We start from the raw sequence: 11,529 nt of genomic DNA on the forward strand, positions 1-11,529 counted from the left end.
GATAGTGCCTGCCATAGAGCCCCCTGTAGATAGTGCCTGCCATAGAGCCCCTGTAGATAGTGCCCCCATATAGACCACCCCTGTATATAGTGTCCCACAAATAACTCCTCCTATAGAGCTCTACAGATAGCCCACCCCTGTATATAGCCCACCCCTGTATATAGAGCTCTACAGATAGCCCAACCATGTATGTAGCCCCCCTGTAGATATAGCCCACCCCTGTATATAGTGCTCCACATATAGTCCACCCCTGTATATAGTGCTCCACAGATAGCCCACCCCTGTATATACTATATACAAGGGTGGGCTATCTGTGTAGCACTATATACAGGGGTGGACTATATGTACAAGGGGGCTATATACAGGGGTGGGCTATACACAGGGGGGCTATACACAGGGGGGCTATACACAGGGGTGGGCTATACATAGGGGGGCTATATACAGGGGTGGGCTATATACAGGGGGAATATATCTGCAGGGGGCTATATCTACAGGGGGCTATATCTACAGGGCTGGGCTATATACAGGGCGACTATATCTACAGGGGGGGCTATATACTGGGGTGGGCTATCTATGGAGCACCATATACAGGGGTGGGCTATATCTACAGGGGGCTATATACTATATAGCCCACCCCTGTATATGGTGCTCTATAGACAGCCCACTCCAGTATATAGCCCCCCTGTAGATATAGTCCCCCTGTATATAGCCCCCTGTAGATATAGTCCCCCTGTATATAGTCCCCCTGTATATAGCCCCCTGTATATAGCCCAGCAGATATAGTCCCCCTGTATATAGCCCCCCTGTAAATATAGTCCCCCTGTAGATATAGCCCCCTGTAGATAGCCCCCTGTAGATATAGTCCCCCTGTATATAGCCCCCTGTAGATATAGTCCCCCTGTATATAGCACCCCTGTAGATATAGTCCCCCTGTATATAGCCCAGCAGATATAGTCCCCCTGTTTATAGCCCAGCCCTGTAGATATAGTCCCCCTGTATATAGCCCCCCTGTATATAGCCCAGCAGATATAGTCCCCCTGTATATAGCCCCCCTGTAGATATAGTCCCCCTGTATATAGCCCCCCTGTAGATATAGTCCCCCTGTATATAGCCCCCTGTAGATATAGCCCCCCTGTAGATATAGCCCCCCTGTAGATATAGCCCCCCTGTATATAGCCCCCCTGTAGATATAGTCCCCCTGTATATAGCCCCCCTGTAGATATAGTCCCCCTGTATATAGCCCAGCCCTGTAGATATAGTCCCCCTGTAGATAGACACCCTCGTAGACAAAGTCCTCCCCGCAGATACTCCACACTTCTATTACAGTTTTTTTTTCTGTCTCTCTATAAAATCCTTCACCGTGAACAGGATTTGAACCTGTGCGGGGAGACCCCATTGGAATTTGAATCCAACACCTTAACCGCTCAGCCATCAGAGCTTATACTTTGCTCCTTTTTCCTGAAATCTTCTGGGAATTGTGTATCAGGGTAAATGCCTCAAATATTGGATCAGGTTTTTGATTGGTAAGGGAGACCTCCTCTTTTGTACGCATTTTTCTTGAAGCGACTTACAGCTTTGTTCATTGCCTCCTTCGCCTCCTATTAAATGTGTAGAAAGTCAGCATGGGACAGATTAGTTGCTGGGACCTTAGATAACGTTGGGACTGGAAGAGGAACTTTCAGATGTTGCCCATAGACAGAAAGAAAGGAGAATATTCCGTAGATTCCCCAGTATGATTATAAATTCCGCCCTCGGAAGGAGATTGGTCCGGGGAGAGATGAAATACATAAACACTACAATGCATAAATATATATATATATATATATTGTGACACACACCTATACACACACATATATACACTGTGACACACACCTATACACACATATATACACTGTGACACACACCTATACACACATATATATATACACTGTGACACACCTATACACACACATATATACACTGTGACACACACCTATACACACACATATATACACTGTGACAAAAAAACACACACTTACCTCCTATGTTGGATTTCTCTCACAGAGGGTGGTGGTGGGCATACCTCAGTAATCTGACCTTTATTAGGACAACTTCCTGGGGCAGACTCCTACACCTAGGAGGGGTTGTCCACTTTTAATTTGTTTTATTAATTTATTTATAGAATAGGCCATCATACAGCTTTCTAATATATACATATTTAATATTCGGATCACATACCTTTCTTACACCGGTGTTTTTGACTTTCTCTAAAATAAATGGTATAGCCCACAGATTAGTCCATAGAAAATGACCCCTAGGACAAGTGAACTGACTAAAAATGGCGGCAGTCATGTGACACACATCATGTGACCTCTGGTATTCAGGTAACACGGTCCAGGTCTATAACAGGTGAATTATAGGTTATTGGGGAGTAGATGTTATAAAGTATTTCTACCTACAGCAGCATCTCCTCATCATGTCTGTCATGTCTGTCATGTCTGTCATGTCTGTGAGGAGCCGCTCTTACATTCTTCTCCTGTCTCCTCTGTGTGTTGTGTTTTTATAAATATTTAACCTTATTAACAACATAACAACATCCCCTAGAGACAGGCAGCCATTTTATAAATCATCTAGAGGCAGTGACTACAGGCAGTGAAGTTCATCATTATTCCACCATTACTCCTAATCACTTATCCTATGGATGTGTCTTCTATGTGACGCCAACACATGTATGTCATGTAACCCTGCTGCTGACTGAATGCTAGGAGTCACATGATGGGCGTGTGTGTGGAGGGGGTCACATGATGTGTGTGGGTGGGTCACATGATGTGTGTTGGGGGGGGGGGTCACAAGATGTGTGGGGGGGGACACATGACTCATGCCATGTTTAGTTATATTCAGTTAGCCTGTGTATACATTACACAGGACTAATCTGTGGGCTGTACCATTCTACTGTGACAGGGGCCTCATGCACTATAAGAAATGTGTGCGCAGAATCTCTAATACATGTATAGGAGAAAACTGTATGATTTCCTATTCTACAAATAAATAAAAGAATAAATAAAAACTGGACAACCCCTTTAAATGCTGTGTTATTCTAGTCCAGTTGGCTTTCCATGTTCTCTATAGTCAGAATACACGTGAATAGTGATGGGACATGGGCAGTGGTATAAAGTTTGGGTAACATCTCTTTGGTTGAACACATATTCACAATATGGAAAGGACTAGACGCGGCTGAGAGTCAGGATCTCCTGTTTACCAGACCGGAGCTTTACCCAAATAATCCACAGCGTCGTATTTATATCCTAATAAAGCTTCATTCTCTTCAACTTAACACAAACTGTATTCTTAATCTGGGGGCTAACTATCGGCTTCCCTTAGACAGCAAAACATGTATAGATAAATATATAATTTTTTCAACAGAATAACTAGTGAAATGTCTTTATAATTTCTAATACAATTCCGGGAGGTTTTTCCCGTTACTTGATCTTTTTGTCGGATAATGAACCTGTGACATGTAAACATTGATCTGACAAATGTCACCTGAGCCCAATATCAGAGGTAACAATCTATTTACAGGAACATCTTCACCATATGGAAAGGACAAGACACTGCTGAGACGTGAACTCAGGATCCTGTTTACTAGACCGGCGCTTTATCCAAGTCACAGCTCCAATATAAAACCATCCAGAAGTCACACCGTCTATCTAATAAAAGTCACTGTATTGCTGATTAATGGGTGACGTCACGTTATGTATTGGCACGCAGCGGCACGCTATCAGCACCAGGATCTACATTTAAAGTAAAATCTATTTATGGGATAAAAACTGGTCATTCGGACACAGACTGAAGTATAACGGCGCTGTATAAATGCTGGATGCAGAAAAATATAAGAATATTTGGTGCACTATTAGATATAGGAAACTAGAGTCTGGTGGCGGCGACATCTTTTCCATGAGACGATGAATTCTTTTTATCATGACAATCATATTCATTGGCCAGTGAGCTCCTAGGGGGTCTGTGTGTGCAGTTTTGTGATTATTATGGACCTTCTCTTCAGGGTTTGATATGAAAGTTGAAAATAAAACAACTATGTGCCGGCTTGAGTGCTTAGCTTTACTTCCTATAATACTGTTCATGGTTTCTTGTATACTTGCTTTTCATTGGGTGCAGAAAGCACAGGTATGAGATTTTCTTTATATTATAAGTGTAATGTCTGGGTCGGGAGACGGACAGATGAGCCCTAATCTACCCGCCACTCAGTCCCTGCCTACTTGCACGGCCCGTCCTAGGCGACGGCGTACAACTGGGCGACGGTCCCTACGCTCACTATGTGAACGACAAACAAAACAGACAAGGGAACACAGAAGCAAGGGAAGAGGGGCAGTTGCCCACGGAAACACAGTGAGCAACAGAGTAGTGAACGAGCCGAGTCAAACCTGGAGAGTACGCGGTAACAAAAGCAGAAGAGAATAGTCAGTCAAGCAGGGTCAATATAAAGCAGAGGTCAAAGGTATTAGCAGGGACTGCAGAGCCAGGAAACAAAAGAATCACAGGCAAAGGACAGTCAGCAAATGAAGGTATAAATAGACCAAGGGCAGGAGCTACAACCGTCTGGCCAGGCTGTGATAGGTTCTCCCACTCCTCAGCCTACCAGCCTGAGTGGTAGCAGATCGAGTCACTCTATCAGACCTAGGGACAGATGCAGACTGATTCACCACGGGCGTCGACACAGAAGCTGTGTCTGGCAGATCCTTTACAATAAGTCTGGAAAACGTGTCGTCATCTGTCTCTTCTTGTGGGTTTTTTCAATATCTTCATCCAGACTGTAAATACATTGTGTATCCAACATACATGAGCCAATGTTTAGCAAAACTTAGTCCAGATTTCTTAGGACTCCACAATTAGTTTGTGTGGGAATCTCTGCTGTTCCCCTTTAAGAAGATTACCACGTGGGCAGGGAGTATAGCAGTTCCTCGTCAGCATAGTGGTGTGTCCGCGCCTGTCACGCAGCCTCTGAAGGAGAGTCTTAGTTTTCTGTTTTTCCACTTCTAGTTTTTCTAATGAAAGTCATACATTTGAGTCAGTCCCTCGACTTCAGGCATTTATCAAACATTGTTTTTATTATTAAAACCCAAATGGGGTTTTTTTTATTAAGTTTTTCTGTCTTTTTTCATTCTTATATTACAATAGAAGATATTACATATCAAATCAGACATATAAAATGCCCCAACAACCCGCCCCCAATACTAGTGGAGTTTTAATAAAAATAAAATATAGATAGAGAACCATAGGCCGAAGGAACGGCACCAGGACTTCAATGAAGATGAAAAATGGTTGCTTTATTCACCTCAAGTGTCCGACGTTTCGGTTCAAGACAGAACCTTTCTCAAGCTACCACATAAGGCAAAGTGTCAAGTTTATATAGGAAATACATACAATAATTGATCACAATCCAAGAGAAGAGGCAGCACTCAAATGTAGTAGAAAAATCTAAAAAGTGCAGCTCCTATATCTTGTTTGTTTTTTACACTAATTGATCAATACTTATTACATGTATAATTAGTGAATACAAATACCAAATCTAGAAATTTTTAACCCATCTACAGTCAGTGAGATGAAGTGTACAAAATACACAATAAAACACTATATGGCAATTGAATTATACATACATATATATATATATATATATATATATATATATATATATATATATATACACTGTGAACTGTAAAAGTGTATAATCAGCAATCAGGACATAATTGGAAAGGGGCAGAGGCCAATGAGTGTACATACATAATTTCAGAATAGTACGGTACCGAGTTGCAATGCTCAAAATTTGTGGCGTCGTAGGAGAACCACAGCACATGTGCACAACGGCGCTCGCGTTCCAACTATGACGCTAATTCCCTCATTCTACATACATAATTCAGAGTGAGAGAACAATCACTGCAAAGAAGTGTCATACTCCATCGAAATCGGTGGAGCATGACATATATATATCATAGCTAGGGCCAAAGTGTTTGTAAAAATTACAAAACACAGTAGGGATAATCCCAAAAGGTAAAACCAATGTAGATAAAGATACATAACAGAAACTATGTCCCAAACCAGGTTGTCCATCCACACCATCAAATACGGTGGTGTGACAACAACTAGGAACAATATCAGCTCTAAATCTAGAGATTTCAATAGTACAAAACCCTAAAGAATTTAAGGGTTAAACGTAAAGTCAATTACGCTGGTATGGATCATAACCTCATTGGTTGCCACATATATTTGTTCAAGGAAATGAACCTCTCTATGCACAGCAATCATATTTCCTAATGATAAATAAACATGTGTCCTCAAAATTTAGGGAAAGGGGAAGTGAAAAAAATGGAGAGTGACATAATACCCCACTTTTTGGAGAATACCATACAAAGAAATCAACGGCCTCTGCTCCCTTGCAACTAACGTCCAATTTGCTTCACAATAAGTGAGTATCTGTGGAAAAAATAGATAAAAAAGACCAGAGATTAATCCACAAAATGTATGGCTGAATTACATACAGGATATACCATAAAAATACACCTGGAAAAAAGTCAATATAAGATTCAAATTCCTACATGTATATAAACTAACTATACTACAACGATCAGATACAAACCATAATCCCCAGCCAGTGCTTGCTCAGTGAGCTCTAAACTCCTCTCTAGGTTTACAATGCTCCTAACTGCTGCACGTTGAATATTTAGATTCAATACCTGGGCTTCCAAATACACAACATGCCGCATCTAGTGCACAGATATTCACCCTCAAACGGCTGTTCAAGGCACACATACATGCACAAGACACACCTGGTAGCATTGTCCATGGAGCACAACTTTCAATGGGATAAACAGTATAGTAACACAAATAATTCACAAAGAAAATTGACCGAACCATAATAATCAGCAAAATCGCACTTTACTAGTGGACTCTAGGAGGATGAGCTGCCCAGGTCCTAATGCAGTTTTACAGTCTCAAACCATAACATTTCCTCCACCGTGATCTCAAGGAATTTACAGGTTTCTTTCTGGTGAAACGCGGTCTATAATTTATGGCAAACATGTCTTCTTGTACTGGGGACAAATAACTTTTTGATTCTTCTTTCCATAGCAGACTGTTCCAGAAGTCATGTTATTTGCCTAGCTGTTCACGAGCAAACTAAAGTCTTGATCTGATGTTTTTTCTGGATAACTAAGGTTTTGTTTTGGAGCACCCCATGTAGCTTTCATTTTTGCAGCATTTTTGGAATGGTAGACATCAAGAGTGTCAAAATCTGCAGTAGATCTTTAACCGGTTAAGGACTAGGCTGTTTTACAGCTAAATGACCAGAGCAAATTTCACAATTTTGCTATGCGCTTCTTTAGATGACTATAACTCAGCAGGTGAATAAAGTTCATCTTTGAATTTTACACTCTTTTTAAAGGACAGATAGGGCTTTGTTTTAGTGGCATTTGTCAGTATATATCATTTTTATTTTTTTCTCTAAAGTGGGCAAAATTGGAAAAAAATGCAAGAATTTAGCAATTGCGCCAGTTTATGCTACTATTTTTCACACACGGTATGGACCACGGACAAAATTAATTTCCTTTCACATTCTTCCACTTCTCCCGTGCATGGGGATACCAAATATGTGTGCCTTATTCACTGTGCGGGCATGTGCCAGGGCTTGGCATGAAAGGAGGCTTTTCGGCCTTTTCGGTCCAGGAATTTAGCATTTGATTTTATAGCCGCATACTGTTTTCTGGGGGGCGTAATGCTGCTGAAACATTAGAATCACCCCATAAATGACTTCATTCACACAAGTAGACCCCACAAGGTTTCCTTCAAGGGGTTTATCACATTTTTAGCAAGTCCAGTTTTCTTCTGAAAGTTTCTTGAATAAGATGGAACAAAAAAAAATCAGCTATTTTTTAGCAAATGCGTCAGTTTAGGCTAGTATTTTTCACATACGGCATAGACCACGGACAAAATTCATCTCCTTTCACATTTTTCCACTTCTCCCGTGCATGGGGATACCAAATATGTGTGCCTTATTCACTGTGCGGGCATGTGCCAGGGCTTGGCATAAAAGGAGGCTTTTTGGTCCAGGAATTCTGCATTTGATTTTAGAGCCGCATAATGTATTCTGGGGGGCGTAATGCTGCTGAAACTTTAGAATCACCCCATAAATGACTTCATTCACACAAGTAGACCCCACAAGGTTTCCTTCAAGGGGTTTATCATATTTTTAGACAGTCCAGTTTTCTTCTGAAAGTTTCTTGAATAAGATGGAACAAAATAAAATTACCTTTTTTTTTAACAAATGCGCCAGTTTATGCTAGCTTTTTCACACACAAAATGGACCACGGACAAAATTAATCGCATTTCACATTCTTCCACTTCTCCTGTGCATGGGGATACCAAATATGTGTGCTTTATTCACGGGCATGTGCCAGGGCTTGGCATAAAAGGAGGCTTTTTGGCCTTTTCGGTCCAGGAATTCTGCACTTGATTTTAGAGCCGCATACTGTTTTCTGGGGGGCCTAATGCTGCTGAAAGATTAGAATCACCCCATAAATGACTTCATTCACACAAGTAGACCCCACAAGGTTTCCTTCAAGGGGTTTATCATATTTTTAGACAGTCCAGTTTTCTTCTGAAAGTTTCTTGAATAAGAAGGATCAAAATAAAATTAGCAATTTTTTAGCAAATGCGTCAGTTTATACCAGCATTTTTCACACACAGCATAGACCACGGCCAAAATTCATCTCCTTTCACATTCTGCCACTTCTCCTGAGCATGGGGATGCCAAATATGTGGGCCTTATTATCACATAGAGAAGTAGGAGGGCGGACGATAGAAGAAGCTTATTTCACAAATCGCTTTTTTTCAAAGCTGGTTTTACAAAACTCAACAGAGTTTCTATAACACGTCCAAAATATCTGCTCTTGAAGCAGAAATCCCAAAATATTCATCAAGGGGTATAATGGGAATTTATTTTTTGGGGTTTTCTAAAATAAGAAATTGCAGGTTTATGCAAATGGAGCTATCCAGCAGATGAACTTTAGAGAATATGCAAACATGACATCCACCCCCCACCCATTCCCTCCCTCACACTTGGAGTAAAATCAGGGGAAAAATAAAAACATAATGTAGGGCAAATATATTTTCAACGAATTAACTAAAATCTAATAATTCAGAACAGTGTGGTATTTTTTTAAACATGGCTCAATGCACAGGCCTGGTTGTGAGGGACATGAGGGACAGAGATATCGGGAATCTTTGCGGTGCCCGTCTTTTCTGCAGACGCGGCACTTTTTCTGGGGGTTGCTTCTGGTTGGTGTTGGGGGAATCCAACTGATGAAGTGTCTTTCAGTCAGTCGCGTGACATCCTCAGACTGGGGGCATTCTCGGGTGTCCTGAACATCAAAAATGAGGCCTTCAATAATTTTTCAGGTATGTGTCTCTGCCTCTGTTTTTTTTGTAGAGCACAAATGAGTTGTGGATGGCCACCTGTAACAAATAAATGGGCACTTTTTTGTACCAGGTTTTAGTTTTGCGTTTTACTAAATAGGGCTGTAAAACCTGGTCGCTTAAATCCACCCCCCCCCATGTACTTGTTATATTCGGACACGCTCACTGGTTTGTGCTTGTCCGATGTTGCCCCTCTTTCCCTCACTGCCACTGTTCCTGCGGTATGAATCGTGCTTAGCACATACACATCTTTGCGATCCCTGAACTTGGCCGCCAGCAATTCTTCAGATGCATAAGCACAGGAGTCCCCCTTTACCATGCGCTTCCCCACTAATTGCTGTGGAAAACCAATTCAGTTTTTGCGCATGGTACCACATGCCCCAGTCCTTGCAGCATGCAAATGCCTAAACAGGGGCACACTGGAATAAAAATTATCACAGTACAGGTGGTACCCCTTGTGAAGCAGAGGCTGCATTATCTCCCACACGATCTTACTGCTGGTGGAAAGATCAGGGGGGCATCCAGGAACATTTATTGAGCGGTCCCGCCCTTCATAAATTCTGAAGGCGGTGGTATATCCTGACCCGCTTTCACACAATTTGTAGAGCTTAACACCATATCTTGCCCTTTTTGAAGGTAGATATTGGCGAAAGCTAAGTCTGCCATGAAAGTTGAGGAGGGATTCGTCCACACTTACATTCTGCTCAGGGGTGTAGAGTTGCAGAAATAAATTATTCAGGGAATTTATTAGCAGTCTTATTTTGAACAACCGATCCCGGTTTGCATCGGTACTTGGGGGGGCCTGTGCGTTGTCATTGAAGTGGAGGAACCTCATTATTGTCTCATAACGAGACCTGGGCATTACTGCAAAATATACTGGGGTGGCTTGGGCGGGTCCTGTTGACCAGTAAGACCTAATGGAGGGCTTTTTGACAATACCCATATTTAGGGTGAGCCCCAAATTTTTTTTTAATTCCAACAAATTGGTGGGCGTCCAATCTCTGGCATGGGTGGATGAAGGTTTCTGCCTTATATATTGAGTGGCATATAAATTAGTTTTGTGGACAATCTGATTTAGGATGTCGTCCGTTAGAAATAAATGGAAGTAATCCATTTGGACAAAATTTGTATTGTCCACGGTTATGCCAGGAGTGGCAGAAATCCGTGGATTCTAGGCCCAAAAGATGGGGCAGGTGCCCATACAAGAGCCTGGACTGAAGGGACCAGGCTGTCCCGTGCTACAGCGCTACTTGGCCCTGCGCTTTCAAGTTCTGCAGTTTCAACTGCATCAGGTACAACGTGCCCTGAAGATTAACCTGAAGTGACGCTGTCATCGCCACTACCTAAAACAGGTTCCATCTCGGACGCCATCTCTGATGCGGTCTCCGACTCAGACCACAGCATGGCGTATGCCTCCTCGGCGCTAAACAACTTCCTCGCCATAACGTAACTAACACTAACACTAACGAAACAAATTTTTATTTTATTTTTTAAAACACACAAACTAACTGCTATATATATATCTACACTACCGCTAACAAAAAAATAAACCGCTATTGCTATATATATTATATATGTGTGGATATATATATATAATTATATACTCCCTACCTGCCTATTCTAATAGAATAAAAGATAGAAAGGTAGATATATAGAAAAAAAGATAGATGGATAGATAGATTGTATAGATAGATAGAAATCTATCTATACAGAGAATGTTTTAGAGTGTAACTGTATTTATTGTGTAACTGTAACTGTAATCTTCTGGCAGCAATTCTCCCGAGTCTCTTCTTCTCCTCAAACTGAAACAATGTTTGAGGAGAAGAAAAGAGGCAGGAGATTTACTGCCAGAAAATTCAAAATAAAACAAATGTGGTTGCTGTGATAGGTTTTCACAGCGACCACATGTTCAGGGACCATCAGATTGGTCCCTGATACTCTGCCCAGTGCCCAGAGCTGTTGGTAACAGCATGGGCACAGGGTTGTGTGCACGCGATCGCGTGCACACTGTTTTCTATGCAGAAATGCATGTGATCGCTGTGATTGGTTGTCACAGCGATCACATGT

At 41.7% G+C, this 11,529-nt stretch overlaps 1 non-coding gene across 1 annotated transcript; it reads right to left on the reverse strand.

Annotated features, from left to right (window-relative positions):
- Positions 1-1,356: 1,356 nt before the first annotated feature.
- TRNAL-CAA (transfer RNA leucine (anticodon CAA)) lies at positions 1,357-1,438 on the reverse strand. Its single transcript has one exon. It is a non-coding gene; the product is annotated as a tRNA-Leu (tRNA).
- Between the last annotated feature and the right edge of the window lie 10,091 nt (positions 1,439-11,529).

This window comes from Rhinoderma darwinii, chromosome 1 (genome assembly GCF_050947455.1).
Source record: "Rhinoderma darwinii isolate aRhiDar2 chromosome 1, aRhiDar2.hap1, whole genome shotgun sequence".
NCBI classification, from domain to species: Eukaryota; Metazoa; Chordata; class Amphibia; order Anura; family Rhinodermatidae; genus Rhinoderma; species Rhinoderma darwinii.